Genomic DNA, 15,383 nt, shown 5'->3' with positions numbered 1-15,383 from the left:
ATTTTGGTTCTTTTTCTTCCACTGTGGTGGATACTCCTGAGGCTGTAATAACTGTGGACAAGCTGAAGGCTATCTGGTCTGAGGTGAAAGAGAACTTGAAGAAGGCACAGGTTGGTCAAGCCTCCTCTACTAATAAGAGACGTTCCATGGGCCCAAACCTTGGCGTTGGGGACAAGGTATGGTTATCCACATGGAACATTAAACTCAAGGTCCCTTCTGCTAAGCTGGGTCCCAGATTTATTGGACCTTACGAGATAATTGGGGTCATTAATCCCACAGCTTTCCGCCTGCAACTCCCCCCATCCTTTAAGATATCAAATGTGTTCCACAAGTCTCTCCTCAAGTTATATCGTGTCCCAATTCACCCAGTCAGGGTCCCCCCTCCTCCTGTTTTTGTTGAAGGTAATTTGGAGTATGAGGTACAAAGAATACTTGATTCCCATGTTGTCCAGGGGATGGTACAGTATTTGGTGCATTGGAGGGGTTACGGCCCTAAGGAGAGGTCATGGGTCCCTGCGAGCGATATTCATGCTAAGGGTCTGGTCTGCAGTTTCACCTCCAATTTCCTGGCAAGCCAGGTTTTGAGGGTCCGGAGGCCCCCGCGGAGGAAGGGGTGTACTGTTACATCACCACCGGAGTCCGCTCCATCGACTTCTACTCCGATTGCCAGGTGACGCCGTGTTCCTGCTGTGGATAGTGCTGGTGATGGGAGGGGAGTCGATGCCAGCGGCGCCGGTGGGCGAGGCTCCGTTCATCCACTGGTCTGGTTTCCTGGGGATCTGCAGTGCCACTGGCTGACTGTAGGTGGCGGGTGTCTCCCAGCTGAAGTACCATCATTCAGCTACAGCTTATGGGAAGACACCACACCCTTTTTAATGCCCCTCCTGTCTGCTGACCTCTGCCAGAGATAGTTCTGAAAATTCTGGCTCCTGGTCTGTCCTGTGATTTCGTGTGCTGATTACTGCTTGTTTCCTGACTACCCTCTTGCCTGCATTTTTTGTACCTCGCTGCCAGATCCGGTTTTGACCTCTGCTTGTTTCTGATTATGTCCTTGCCTGCAGATTCTGTCCCTGTTCTGCAATTCCTGGTTTGACCCTGCCTGACGACTACTCTCTCAGACTGCAGCCTTCCACAGGTAGTGATCTCCAGGGCCCTGTGTAATTCCAAATACCTGTATAGGGGTTAAAAAGTTTCAGGGTTCTGGGGGTCCTGCTTGTTGAGTGACTTCCCTCTATCCTGTCCATTACAGTCGTCTGAGTCTGTGGATCCAGGCAGGCGTTACAATGGAGCAGACGGTGGTTGCCCTGCCCTGCTAGGCCGCATTGTAGCACAGTGAACTTCCCACTGCGACTTATGCTTCATTTAAAGTCGTGTACAGGGTAGGCTCCCCAGTATACAGCAAAACCATGCACCAGGAAAAGGACTATAGGCAGTTAGTTGATAAATGATTGCTTAACTTTATCAAAACAAACAATGAAAACCATGCATAAAACAGAAAGAATAGAACAATCTATTCACAAGTCCAAAAGCCCACACCCCTATGCTGCGCCACTCGTAATGACGATTTATACCGCCTTCTCACCAACCTTTGCCTAACCAAGGGACTGTCTAAACAGTCGCCTAATACCTGATAATCCCTCTGGGTAGCAGGAGTAATTGTGTGTGTGTGTTGGTGTGTGTGTGTGTGTGTGTGTGTGTGTGTGTGTGTGAACACGACCTACCAGTGGCGCAGCACAACAGCTTACAACTTATCTACCTAAACATAAACAAAATCCATTAACCCCCCTGAATAACCTTGTTTGCTGAAGTTTCACAGATAAGGCAGATGATAAAAGTGGTAAGGCAAACTACACAGCTCAGCAACACAGTCCTCGAAATCTTATAAAGCAACAGTCAATGTAAACATGTGTCGCTGTCCCTTTAAGATGTTACCTGTAACTGACAAACTGACAGAGCAGAGCCAGCAAGTCTTATTGTCTATATAGTCGGCCTAAGCAGAACAGATATGTGTTTTGTTACCAAAACAAAGTGTTGCGTGCACGCAATCCAGGGCCCAGCCTACTGTACTCGGGTACTGTGGTGTCCAGCTGCCATAAATACAGACTTGACGATCCTCTCACGGTAATCAGTATAGCCAGCAACTGAAGAATGGCGGTCTCTGGCACAGGATGCTGCTCACACGCGTTACGGTCCTCCGCACCAAACTCCAACATGAGTCTCCTCACAATCCACCTAAGTGTTTCTGCGGCGGCTCCTTTCTGTTACACACACCTTTCGCTTTTCCTTCACCTCACATACAGCACCTCCTCTGGTCTCCAAATCCTCAGCCAAAGACCATTTTGCTGTTGCTATAGTGACCAAACAGTGAAAGGCAGATGCAAAACAGCGGCCCCTTGTGGGTGGTCAGCAACAATGCATACAATAAAGCATGTAAATAAGCCTTTTGCATTTACAGTGAATAAAGGTCATTTATTCACTCCTACCCTTTTACATGTGAATAACAATGCATACAATGAACGGCAAATAAGCATCTTGCATTCACAGTGGATAAAGGTCATCAATGCACCCTCACCCTATCACATCATATCCATGTGACGGTTCATGGACGAAGTACTCAAACTAGTGAGTTTTTTGGCCTCTACTTAGACATTTGTGACAAATCTTACAGATGACATGAGTTGGGTGATCCTTTGCGATGTCAAAAAAGGACCAGGCTAGGCAAGGCTTACAGCCCATGCGACCTGCAGAGCCACCACGACTTCTGCTCAGAGGCAGAGTTGTGGCTGAGGATGCAGTTGTTGACGTTCCTCCAGTACTCCGTCTCCATCGGCGCAACCTAACCTCGTCGTCAGTAGCATCCTCCTCCACCACCTCTGCTGACCTCATCGACTGGCTGACTGTGGGTTGACAGTAAGTGGGGTCTCCAACCTCATCATCACCCTGTGTGTTCTCACTCCCCTCGTCCTGACTCCTCAGAGCCAACCTCTTCCTGCCCTGACCGAATAGTAAAGTTGTCGTTCCAATCAGGTCTCTGAGTCTCATCAGCATGTTCCCTATTGTCTCCACCAAGAGGAGTTACAGTTTGGGAATGAGGGTCTACATTATGCTCAGAATCTTCTTCATCTGGGCCTTGATCCGACTCACAAAGCTTCTGGGCATCATTACAGCTTTGGAGCAGACCTCTGATTCCCAGGCTATAGTGTGACTGAACAGCTCTGCAGACTCAACCATCTCTGTTACCCCATACTCAGCAGGGCGGGTTGAGTCTTGAGAGCTGGTAGGAAGCAAGTGCGATTGGGGTGACACCACAGAGGAATGGAGTATTATTTTGGCTGCAAGTTAGTGTTATGAAATGGTGCCGCCATAGCCGCAAGCAGCCTGCTAAGGTTCCAATTGCGCCCAGGCATCAGCTGCCATTTTTGTTCGTGACTTGGTTTATCCAGCTGGCTGCTTCCTCCTCCACGTCTAAGTGAGGAGAGGCGGCTAGTGCGCATGTGTGTGCCGATTTACACTTAGTGCGAAAAGCCTCTTTGCACAGGTACTTGGACTCTGTGCCGTGTCTAAGTCCTGTGTTGTGCATACTGAGCATGCTCAAGCTGATAGTCTGTTTTCTGAGACTGTTGTTCAGGCTACTGAACATGCTCAGGCACTTAGTGCATCAGAGGCTAGGTCTGGTAAGGATCTCACTGGCCATGTCCGTGAGGTGACAGGCCCTGATAGGCCAGAGGGCATTAGGTGACCTGATGATGTGGCCACTCCGGACTGGCTCGCAGAGGCCCGCCCCTATGACTTGGCACCTCATCATTGTTCGTCAGACGATGACTGGTGAGGTGTTTGGGGCGTGGCTGCAATGAGGTCATCAGTGAAGTGGCGGTTCCGGATAGGCCGCTGGTTATGTCACTGATGACGTGGCACTCTGCTTTTGGCTCCTGGAGGTGCATTGTGGTCCACCCTGGGTTGGGGCGGACCCAGGTTATAAAAGGGGCTGGAGAGAACATGGAGGTGCGCAGTCTTCTATTATGCTCATAAAATACAAAAAGACAGTTTGCACTCTGATAATGCTAAAGTATGGAAACCATGAATGTGTGAACATGGACCTGCATTACTGCTAAGGAAAATCTAAGAAAAATGAGATATTTAGCATATATAAATGGCCATTTGTATATCTGCCCAGTTGCCCCTTCACGGCATATCTCGTAACTGGGTCCCTAACGCTATGCTGAAGCCTCTCTCTAGGTTAAAAACCTCCTGTGTATGGGCAAGTAGGAACCGGCTATATAGGATAAGATTACCTGTGGCAACTGGGGGAAGGGTGCACGGTCAGAAGGTATGACCCTCTTCATATCGACAAAAAAGACTGACTGCACTCATCGGTGCATAACTGAACATGACATAAAAGACAAATACATAAAGACAGTTTGCACTCTGTCTATTATGCTCAGACAGAGCACACCTCCATGTGTTGAACCCATTGCGGTTTTAGGACAGAGGTAGGCAGGGATAGGGCGTCGGTGCTGGACGCCACCACACTTGGTAACGCGGCATGGTTACGGCCAGCTCCTGTCCTACCAGTCCTGCTAGTGCAGCCCAGTGGTATTAACTGGGCTGCTGCTGCGCCTGCTGTCCACAGGTGTGCCCCCTACGCACACGGACAGCATACCCCAGGGCCCCTGTGTTGTTAATAGGTAGTTCCTTGACTGGGTGTGTGGACTCTGTGATGCTAACAGGGTTCACAGTCTCCTGATTCGAGTGTCCTCTAACTCGGGTCAGGCTCCTATTAGTTTCAGAGCCACCCAGTCCTGTATCCTCCGCCTAACCTTCGGGTTGCCAGCATCTCCTTTTCCATCTGTGAGCACGGTGGACCACGACTGGCGATTGGGATATATACCACCTTATCCTAATCTGCCAGTCCCCCCGTAACAGAGGTGTTTCTTCAGCAGATGTTACTGTTGCTTTACCACCAACCCCACGGACACAAACTTTTTTCCCCTTTCCAACACACCTTTTCCCCTTTCCACGAGCATCTGTCCTTTTTCCACTCATTTTGTATATGACTAAATTTGCAACTCTGCAGGGACACCCTACTCAATGCCATCTCAGCACAGCAGCCAGCCCTCGGTCCCTCATATGTGGACAAGTAAAAGACCATTTCCTCCTATCCATGACAAAGCGGTGAGATTCATTCTGTGCACCACTGGTGTTTAGTGGAGAAGCTGATCTAAAATTGTATAACAGCTTCTGCTGATACTCCTGCATACATATGTCCCTTTCTATGGCACAAATTATTTTGCCAAATTTGGACACAGACACCACTTAAGTGGCATCAATTGTCCCACAGTTGCAAACTTAAAATGTTGATTTGCATGAAGCACAATCAAAAATACACAAGCCTTTACTCTCCCCAGGATAACACAGGGGTAGAAAAGTCCTTGCGGATCCATGACTTGTTCATCTTGATGAACGTTAATCTGTCCACATTGTCACTGGATAGACGCGTGCGCTTATCTGTCAGCACACACTCAGCAGCACCGAAGACACGTTCCGAGAGAACGCTGGCTGCGGGACACGACAAGATCTCCAAGGCGTAAGTGGCGATCTCAGGCCATTTTTCCCAGATTGGAAGCCCAAAATGAGCAAGGCTCGAGTTGCAGAGTCATGGCATCGATATTCACTTGGAGATACTCCTGTATCATCCTCTCCAAACGTTGACCATAGCGCCATTTACACGCTGCAACATCGCTTATGATATATCGTTGAGGTCACGGTGTTTGTGATGCACGTCCTGCGTCGTTAGCGACAAAGCAGCCTGTGACACCTAGGAGCGACCTTAAACGATCGCAAAAGAGTTAAAAATCGTTGGTCTGTAACACGTCGTTCATTTACCAAAAATCGTCTGGTCAGTAGCGAGGTTGTTCGTCGTACCTGCAGCACCACACATCGCTATGTGTGACACCGCAGGAATGACGAACATTTCCTTACCTGCGTCCACCGGCAAGGAGGAAGGAAGGATGAGGACGACATGTTCCGGCCGCTCATCTCAGCCCCTCCTCTGCTATTAGGCGGCCGCTTAGTGACGCTGCAGTGACGTCGCTATGACGCCGAACGCACCTCCCCCTTGAAGGAGGGATTGTTCGGCGGTCACAGATTAAAATAAACAGGTAAAAATTTATGAAACGATTTCATAAAATAGCTGTTACCACCAAATACGGTGCTGCTGGTATGGTTTGTGTGATGATGACTCGACAGTCCCATGGTTGGCAAATTAGAAATGTGAGATTCACTCTGTGCAGCACTGGTGTTTAGTGGAAAAGCTGATCTAAGATTGCGTACCAGCTTCTGCTTATACTCCTGCATACGTGCGTCCCTTTCTATGGCAGGAATTATTTCACCAAATTTTGTCTTGTACCGGGAATCTAAGAGTGTGGCAACCCAGTAGTCAGCATAATGGATTTTTTCGGTGTTTGTGTTTATTTACTTTCATTTACAGATTAGTAATGGGGGTCTCTTAGACACCCCCATTACTATTCAAGGGCTTAGTGGTAGATGTGGGCTGTTATCAACCCCTTATTAGCCCGATTGCCACCGCACCAGGGCAGTTGGGAACAGCTGGGTAAATCGTCGGGTTTGTCGCATCTTCCAGTGGAAGGGGAAAGCAGTGAATTTGCATTAGTGATCATTCTCAGACCCGGAAGTAGCACTGTAGCCGTGGGCACACGGTAAGTATGTACTTTAACCCTTTTTTAATTTTCATTCTTTTACAGCCCCCCTACCCCATTTTATAACACATCACTTTTGCCTCACATTGAATTTAATGGGTTCGGCTAGGATCAACTATCAAATCGGGTAGGATCGTCAATCTGATCGCGATCTCAGGCGGGATCGGTGATCCTTAACTGATCTGATCCTTGGCAAGATCGCTCATCTTTACTCATGGGAGCAAAGGGTAAATATTAATGCTCTTCTTCTCCTTAAGCGATGCCTAGAAAAGGGGGGTACTGTAATGCCCCTGCCATCCTCCCCGTGCTGTCCTGAGCCATCCCTCTCACCTTTCCAGCCACCCAGCAGTGGCTGCTCCATCCCTGATCCATATTGCTGTCTCCCAGGGCCTGCACACATCGCACAGGCCTCCTGGGAAGACCTGTAGGGTGCACACAATGCCACACCCCTTTTATAAAGGGTCAGTATGCCGTGACCCAAAAGTGCTTCTTAAGTCAGCTGAGGGGCTTCAGATATTTAAGGCACCTTCTCCTTAAGGTAGGTGCTCGGGCAACGACTTAGTTACGTTGCTAGTCCTCAAGTCTTCAGTACTGCTTTCTCTGCTGCTGTTATTGTGCTACATTCTGCTGCTGATTCATGTTTGTGGTTCAGTGCATTCCTAATCTGCTGCTACGACCATCCATGTCAGCTTACTACTACGATACTCACTGCTGCAAGTATCCACGCCAGTCGCCTACCATGATACCCGCTGCCGCAGGTATCCTCATCGATCACTGCTACCGCATCCATCTATCCATCCATACTGGACTAATCCACAACTCCACCAGGGGCTGCCCTTTGCTGGCTGCTTATCAACATGTGTACCTACTGTGGCAGTAGTGAAGACTCGGTGGCCAGTGCACTTCTCTTCTCCAGGCAAATGAACTGTATTTTTGGTCTAGTGGACCCACTAATCCGGTGCTCCCAGCAAGCATGACAGCCAAGTGTTCTGATTGTAAGCTCTTCACTACTGTCCCAGGTTCAGAAGCTTCAGTTCATGGTCTGTCCTTGGCTGTGCTTCTTGTGTTGGCGCGTGAACAGTGCTGTGTATGAAAAGGGCTGGCTAACAACTCATTTCAATAGATATACCAGTCCTCTTCTTTGTAGCAACCAAAGTATAGGCAAAGGAGGGGGCTGGCTAGGCACATACAGCACTGGTCTCTTGCCAGCATAGGAAACTGTCTCTTGTGTTCAGCACAGGACCACAAATTGAGCTGCCAGACCAGGTGGTCGTTTTAGGTCAATTAGGGTTACCAAAATTATTTATATTTGTCAAATACCAGAATAATGAGAGAGAGAATGTTTAAAGCATTTTTATTACTTTCTGCAAACTCAAAAGGTTACATACACTAAGAGTACTGTGCCTTTAAACATTATGAGACAGGCCATATGAGCATGGAAGCTTCTGATGGTTTATTGACAACATCTCAGTTCATTAGAGACACACCTGTGGATGTATTTTAATGCACACCTGAAACACACTGCTTCTTTGTGTAGCATCATGGCAAAGTCAAAACAAATCAGCCAAGATCTCAAGTAGAGAATTTTGAACTTGCACAAGTCTGCTTCATCCTTGGGTGCAATTTCCAGATACCTGAAGGTGCCTCGTTCATGTGTACAAACAATTAAACGCAAGTACAAACAAGATGTGAATATCCAGCCATCATACCGAGCAGGAAGGAGACGGGTTCTGTGTAACAGAGATGAACATGCTTTGGTCAGACATTTGCATATCAAATCAAGAACAAAAGCAAAAGACCTTCTGAAGATGCTGGCGGAACACCAACATGGGCTGAAAGGCCACTCTGCCAGGAAGAAGCCATTACTTCAAAAGAAACATAAAAAGCCAAATAAATGTTTGCAAATGCACACAGGAACAAAGCCTAAAGCTGGTGTCACACATAACGACGACGACAACGGCGTCGCTGCTACGTCACCATTTTCTGTGACGTTGCAGCGACGTCCCGTCGCTGTCGCTGTGTGTGACATCCAGCAACGACCTGGCCCCTGCTGTGAGGTCGCCGGTCGTTGCTGAATGTCCAGCTTCATTTTTTGGTCGTCACTCTCCCGCTGTGACACACACATCGCTGTGTGTGACAGCGAGAGAGCGACGAAATGAAGCGATCAGGAGCCGGCACTGGCAGCTGCGGTAAGCTGTAACCAGCGTAAACATCGGGTAACCAAGGGAAGACCTTTCCCTAGTTACCCGATGTTTACGCTGGTTACCAGCCTCCGCTCTTGCTGCCAGCGCCGGCTCCTGCACTGTGACATGTGGCTGCAGTATGCATCGGGTAATTAACCCGATGTATACTGTAGCAAGGAGAGCAAGGAGCCAGCGCTAAGCAGTGCGCGCGGCTCCCTGCACTGTGACATGTAGCTGCAGCACACATCGGGTTAATTAACCCGATGTGTGCTGCAGGAGAGCAAGGAGCCAGCGCTAAGCGCGGCTCCCTGCTCTCTGAACATGTAGCACAGCGACCTTATGATCGCTGCTTCTGCTGTGTTTGACAGCTAAGCAGCGATCATAACAGCGACTTACAAGGTCGCTGTTACGTCACCGAAAATGGTGACGTAACAGCGACGTCGTTGTCGCTGTCGTTTAGTGTGACACCAGCTTAAGAATACCATCCCATATGTGAAACACAGGGGTGGCAGCATCATGTTGTGGAGTTTTTTTTGCTGCAGGAGGGACTAGTGCACTTCACTAAATAGATTGCATCATGAGTAATGATTACGGGATAATGAGGCCAACACTCAGGGTATGGGGTAGTGTTGCTGACACTTGGCTCTTTCCCTCAAAATGGGAAATGAAAAATGAGATCTGAAATCAATGGACAACAACGGAGGTGGCAATTTTGCTTTCTAATAAATTGGTTAATGAGGGACAGTCTATTGTTTTTATTCCTCTATTTTTATGTCTTTCAGGTTTCCATTTGTAACTACGTCGGAATACCTGGACTATGATGGACCTGCATGGGAAGTGTTTTTCAAATAAATTATTTTTCTGTGTGTGTTCTGTCTTTTCACTTACTGGGTTAATAATGGGGGTGTCTGATAGATATCTCTCCATTACTAAAACCAGGGCTTGATGCCAGCTGACATTACACAGCTAACATCAACCCCAACTATGATTACCCCAAATGCCACTGAATCAGCGTAACAAAAAATAGACAGTTGCACTCTGTAGTGCTAAGATATGAATATAGACATGGAATACTATTATGAAAACATGTAAAAAATGAGATACTTAGCACACAAAATGGCCAGTTTTATGTGAGCCCAACAGCCAATGACATGGTGACCTCTTATTGTTGGGTCCCTATCAAACTAATGCCTTTCTTTGGGTTAAAAAACCTACAATATATGGTTGGATAGGAACCTGCCAATGAAGAATTAAAATCACCTAAGGATGAGGAGCAGGCGTGCTCAATCAGAAGGCATGACCCTATAATCTAAGAAAAAGACTGATGGCACTTCCTAACTTTCTAATATGAACAGGTGCATACTGAGTATGAAACATAGTAACAAAAAAAAAAAGAGTTGCACTCTGTATTGCTAAGATATGTGTAATAATGAATATAGGAATATAGACATGCAATACTGCTATAGAAAACATGTAAAAAATGAGATACTTAGCACACACAAATGGCAACTGTCTCTTTTTTGGACCACTCACTGGTCCTATATATACCCTCTGCTTCCAGCAGAGGGTGCTGCTTATTTTCGTTCATTTGGAATCTTGGCCAGGAGAAGTAAGGAGCCAGAGAAGCCCTCTCTGACTTGCTTTGTTGGCTGCAGCATTGGTGCTTGCTGCAGCAGTTCATTTTGTGCTGGTTGTACGGTATAGAAGTTTCCCAGTAATCTGTTGACTTCCCCCTTTTATGTTGTTTCCCCTTGTGCACTTTTAGTGGCTCCTTTGTGTGTGATTGCCGTGTGTACAAGTAGTCCTTTTCCCCTGTCTGTGTCTGGTTATGGGGTTTGTGTTTACGGTCCTGGCTCACCAATCGCGTGAGGTAGGGGAATTACATCAGGGCTAGGACAGGAGTCAGGTACACGCTGGTGACTCAGACCTCGCTACCATACCTCTGAGCTGAGGGACAACGCAGGGTATGCAGTCTAAAGGGCCATTTACACGCTGCGACATCGCTAACGATATATCGTCGGGGTCACGGTGTTTGTGACGCACATCCGGCGTTGTTAGCGACATCACAGCGTGTGACAGGCTGAGCGACCTTAAACGATCGCAAAAGAGGCAAAAATCGTTTGTCTGAAAGAGTTCGTTTATTTATGAAAAATCGTTGTCTGGTCAGTAGCGATGTTGTTCCTTGTTCCTGCGGCATCACACATCGCTATGTGTGACACCGCAGGAGCGACGAACATCTCCTTACCTCCGTCCACCGGCAATGAGGAAGGAAGAAGGTGGGCGGCATGTTCCAGCCACTCATTTCCGTCCCTCCTCTGCTATTGGACGGCTGCCATGTGACGTTGCTGTGACGCCGCACGAACCGCCCGCTTAGAAGGGAGGCGGTTCGCTGGCAACAGTGATGTCGCAGGGAAGGTATGTCCATGTGACGAGTGTTAGCGATATTGTGCGCCACGGGCAGTGATTTACCCGTGACGCACAACCGACGGGGGCGGGTACGCTCGCTAGCGATATCGGTAACGATATCACAGCGTTTAAAGTTCCCTTTAGGGTCAGCTTTGGTGTCCTGGTCCTGTCATCCGGTCCCCATGACATTTATTTCCTCAACCATGTCCTTCCTCTTGGTAAGAATTAGAGAGAAAACAAGAGGATCTGCCATCTCAGATCTATGTTTTGAAAGATAAAGTTGTTAACCAGAGAAGATAATAATTTTCTGGACCCATTACTTTTGCCTGAGACAGATTCCCATCAAATATCTGGATAGTTAAAATCTCCTAATATTGCTATGTTGTACTTTTTGAGAACAAAGACATCTGATGCAAAAAGAGTTCATTCATATCTTCAGTTTGTCGACGTGGCCTATAGTAAACACCTACAATAGTGTCTTTTCTGTTTTTCACTCCTTATATTCTTACCCAAACAGCTTCTACAGAATTATCATTCTCTGATTCTTGGATTTCTGTGGAGATACAGTATATACTTTCCTTAAATACAATGCAACACGTCCTCCCCTCTTGATAAGCCTGCTTCTTATAAATAAGTTACAGAAAATCCATCGGTAATAGTGATTCAATAATTACTAGAGGGGAGAAATATAGGGAAATCCCTGTATGGTAACAGAGCATATATCCACATATGCATGATATGAAAATAGGAGGAACATGTGGACAAAAAATGGAGTAGAAAACGTATACAGTGGAACCTCAGTTTACGAGTAACCCAGTTAGTGAGGATTTCGCTATACGAGCAAAGCTTGCTGTAAATTTGTAACTCAGTTTACGAGCAAGCTTTGCTGTACAAGCAAATACCACACACACTTCCGGTTCCGTACTTTAACTGCGCTCTGACCCGCTCTTGCAGTCCACACAAACACGCACAAACACACACAAACACTCACGCACACACACATATTATGCTCAACTTACCTTCCGTTCCATCGCCGGCCTCATGGTTCTTAAAGTTCGCCGGTACAGGATGTGTATCGGGTAACCATCGCGACGATGGAGGAACTTCCGCTGTCAGCCGCTACTCAAAGGTAGCGCGCTGGCCAATCAGAGGCAAGCGGCTCCTGCCTTTGACGCCAGCGCATTGGCAGCAGAAGCTCCGGCATCGGTCGCGATGGTTATGTGGTGCCCTGGACTAGCCAGGTAGCCACAGACAAAACACTCACACACCCCCACCCCCGGACAGTTACATTAGCCAGACACAAAACCCTTGTTGCCTTCCTCCAGGGTCTGGTGTCCACACCAGGTGGGGTGGGGCCAGGCGGTTGGCCCCACCCACCGAGGAGTTCACAGGCCTGGAGGCGAGAAAAGTGACAGTTTAGCTTTGGAGGTTGAAGTGAGAGGACTAAAGTGAAAAGTGTCTGGGTTTGTGGCCCAGGCACTGACAGCAAGGTTGGCAGACAGTGGTGGCCGTCTGCAGGAGTGGTGGATCAACGCGGAACCGTAGGACCGGGGTCGGGCGATGGCCCGCCGGTACCGACTGGGGAGCGAAGTGAAGCTAGCACACAGGCAGGGCCATCGGACCCCGACTAGGCTTGGAGCCGCCGTCAACAGTCAAATCCGAGTGTGACAGGAACCCCAGGGGTTCCCCAGCAACCAAGTCCCGTCAGAAGGCATCCGTCCCCACCGTGAGGGTATACAGCCACCGCCAACGGCTAGAGACCCAAGGGACAGCGCCTGCGGGCAAAATGGGCTCCTCCGGCATCCATACACCGGGGAGCGGACTATCGTTGGGAACCCATTGTAGTCAAGACAGTACACAAAGGTAGAGGGAAAGACAGCCGCCATCACCTGTCCAGGGAGAGACACTGCAGCCGGCTGTGGGACCCGTCCATCCAGCCATTTGGTTTACCGGAGACATTGTGCCTCTTTTGCTGAGTGAGTACACCCGTGCCATCCGGCACCGTGCCGCGCTGTCCCTGCAACCCTTCACCTCACTTACGCTGCCTCCCAGTCACACCACCGGGCCCCGGGACCACCAACCCCTACCCACGGAGGGGGAAACAACATCCCAGCTGCTCCCTACCATCGCTCCCGGGATCCCCGTCACCAGCAGCGGTGGTGCCCATCTTCACCACAACCCGTGGGTGGCGTCACGGACTAAATCCCCAAACCAAACCACCCCCCTTTTCACTCACGGACGAGGAGCGCCGCTCGAGTCCCCGGATCCGGCCCACCGCTTGAGCCACCGAGCAGCAGCAGCAACGCCGGACCCGAGCGTTAGCGAGCGCAGCGTCCCCTCCGCCCGTGACAGTTACCCGATACACATCCTGTAACAGCGAACTACAGGAACCCTGAGGCCGGCGAGGGAATGGAAGGTAAGGTGAGCATAATATGTGTGTGTGCATTCGTGTTTTTGTGTGTTTGTGTGTGTATGTGAATGTGTGGAATGGCACAATAGGGGACCAGGATGGGAAATTGAACAAGTTGTGGAACGAATTGTCTGAGCTTGCATTATTTCCTATGGGAAATTTTGCTTTGCTAGACAAGTAACTTGGTTTACAAGCACACTCCCAGAACGGATTGTTCTCGTAAACCAAGGTTCCACTGTACTTTTATTTCACTCATTTTAAAAAGATTATTAATACTGTATAAACAAGACAAACAACAACTATTAATGTGATATAAAAAATATAAATCACACAATTGTGTCAGACAATATGTAAGTACAACATAGTATAAATAATTGTAGCCTTCAAGGTTTGTATTCCACCCGTGTATCATCTCCTACCAAGTTTCAGTGATGCGTATGACATTATATATCTCTTCATGTATTAGCAGCTCCAATTCTCCTTGTTTGTTTCCCGTGCTCTGTGCATTTCTATATACGTATTTTAATTTGTAGTCAGTTTCTATAGCTTCTCTATTTTCATTCATAATTTGTTGTCTTTGTTCTTTACTTCCACTTTTAACACCAAAGTTCTCAAAAGAGTTCATAAGATGCAAACTTTTTCCTTGGCCATATAGCTCATATTGCTCTAGTTAAAGCTCTCCTGATGAGTGTAGCAAGGTGTCTACCAAATATCTGTTTTCCTGTTTTCCTAAGATATATCTCTAGTAAGGAATCGATTAATTCACAGGTGATTCACTCCATGGTCAAGAAAAGCAAAAATGTTGGTAATGGCAACATTGACATAGCCAGTTGTTCACCTGTAGAATACTGTTCAAATGGTCTTGTTCCATGTCCATCCACTGGGAGGATGGATGAGAAGATGATCTACGTTCCTATTTTCCTCACTTTCCGGCCTAGGTCTTCAAAGTCTCTGGATATAGCTTCAGTTTTTCAGTGTTATGGATGTTAACTGCCTCCTCAACCTTCTGTTTCTTTTGGTCACCTACTTCCATTTCTGGAAGTACATGGAAAGGTGCTTCTCTTTGAAAATTCTGGAGTTATTTGGAGTTATTTCTGCTCTGTCATTAGCTACTGCAGGAATGCTGAATAGTCCTTCTCTTGCAGAATTCTGAAAAGATTCTTTGCTCTGTCAAGAAAATTCTCATCTTTTTTGATGAGCTTCAGTGTAGCTATTCTCTCCTGAAGGCTTTCCACCTTTTCCTCCAACAAGCTTGTATTTCTGGCACATAAAGTTCGTGTTTTCCTCTGGCAAGTGTGTAAACATTAGAGTTGATTGCGGTTCGCGGTTCTCCAGTTCGCGGTTCGAGTGATTTTGGGGGGTGTTCTAGATCGAACTAGAACTCGGAGCTTTTTGCTAAAAGCTCGACAGTTCGAGTTACGTTCGAGAACAGTTCTAGCAGCAAAAGCAGGGCTTTTTACAGCTACAGTGTGCAGGGAGCCATCGCTGGCAGCCTGCGGTAAGCTGGTAACCAAGATAAATATCGGGCATCCAAGCAAAGCGCTTTGGTTAGTAACCCGATATTTATCCTAGTTACATGTGCAGGAAGCCGACACTTCCCCCCTCAGCTCGCTCCGCCCCCTCCTGCACGCGGCATGTACACACACACACACACTCACAAACACTCAC

Source organism: Anomaloglossus baeobatrachus, chromosome 5 (assembly GCF_048569485.1).
Source record: "Anomaloglossus baeobatrachus isolate aAnoBae1 chromosome 5, aAnoBae1.hap1, whole genome shotgun sequence".
In the NCBI taxonomy this organism is placed as follows: Eukaryota; Metazoa; Chordata; class Amphibia; order Anura; family Aromobatidae; genus Anomaloglossus; species Anomaloglossus baeobatrachus.
The sequence above is the reverse complement of the archived record's forward strand: the minus strand, read 5'-3'. Positions refer to the sequence as shown.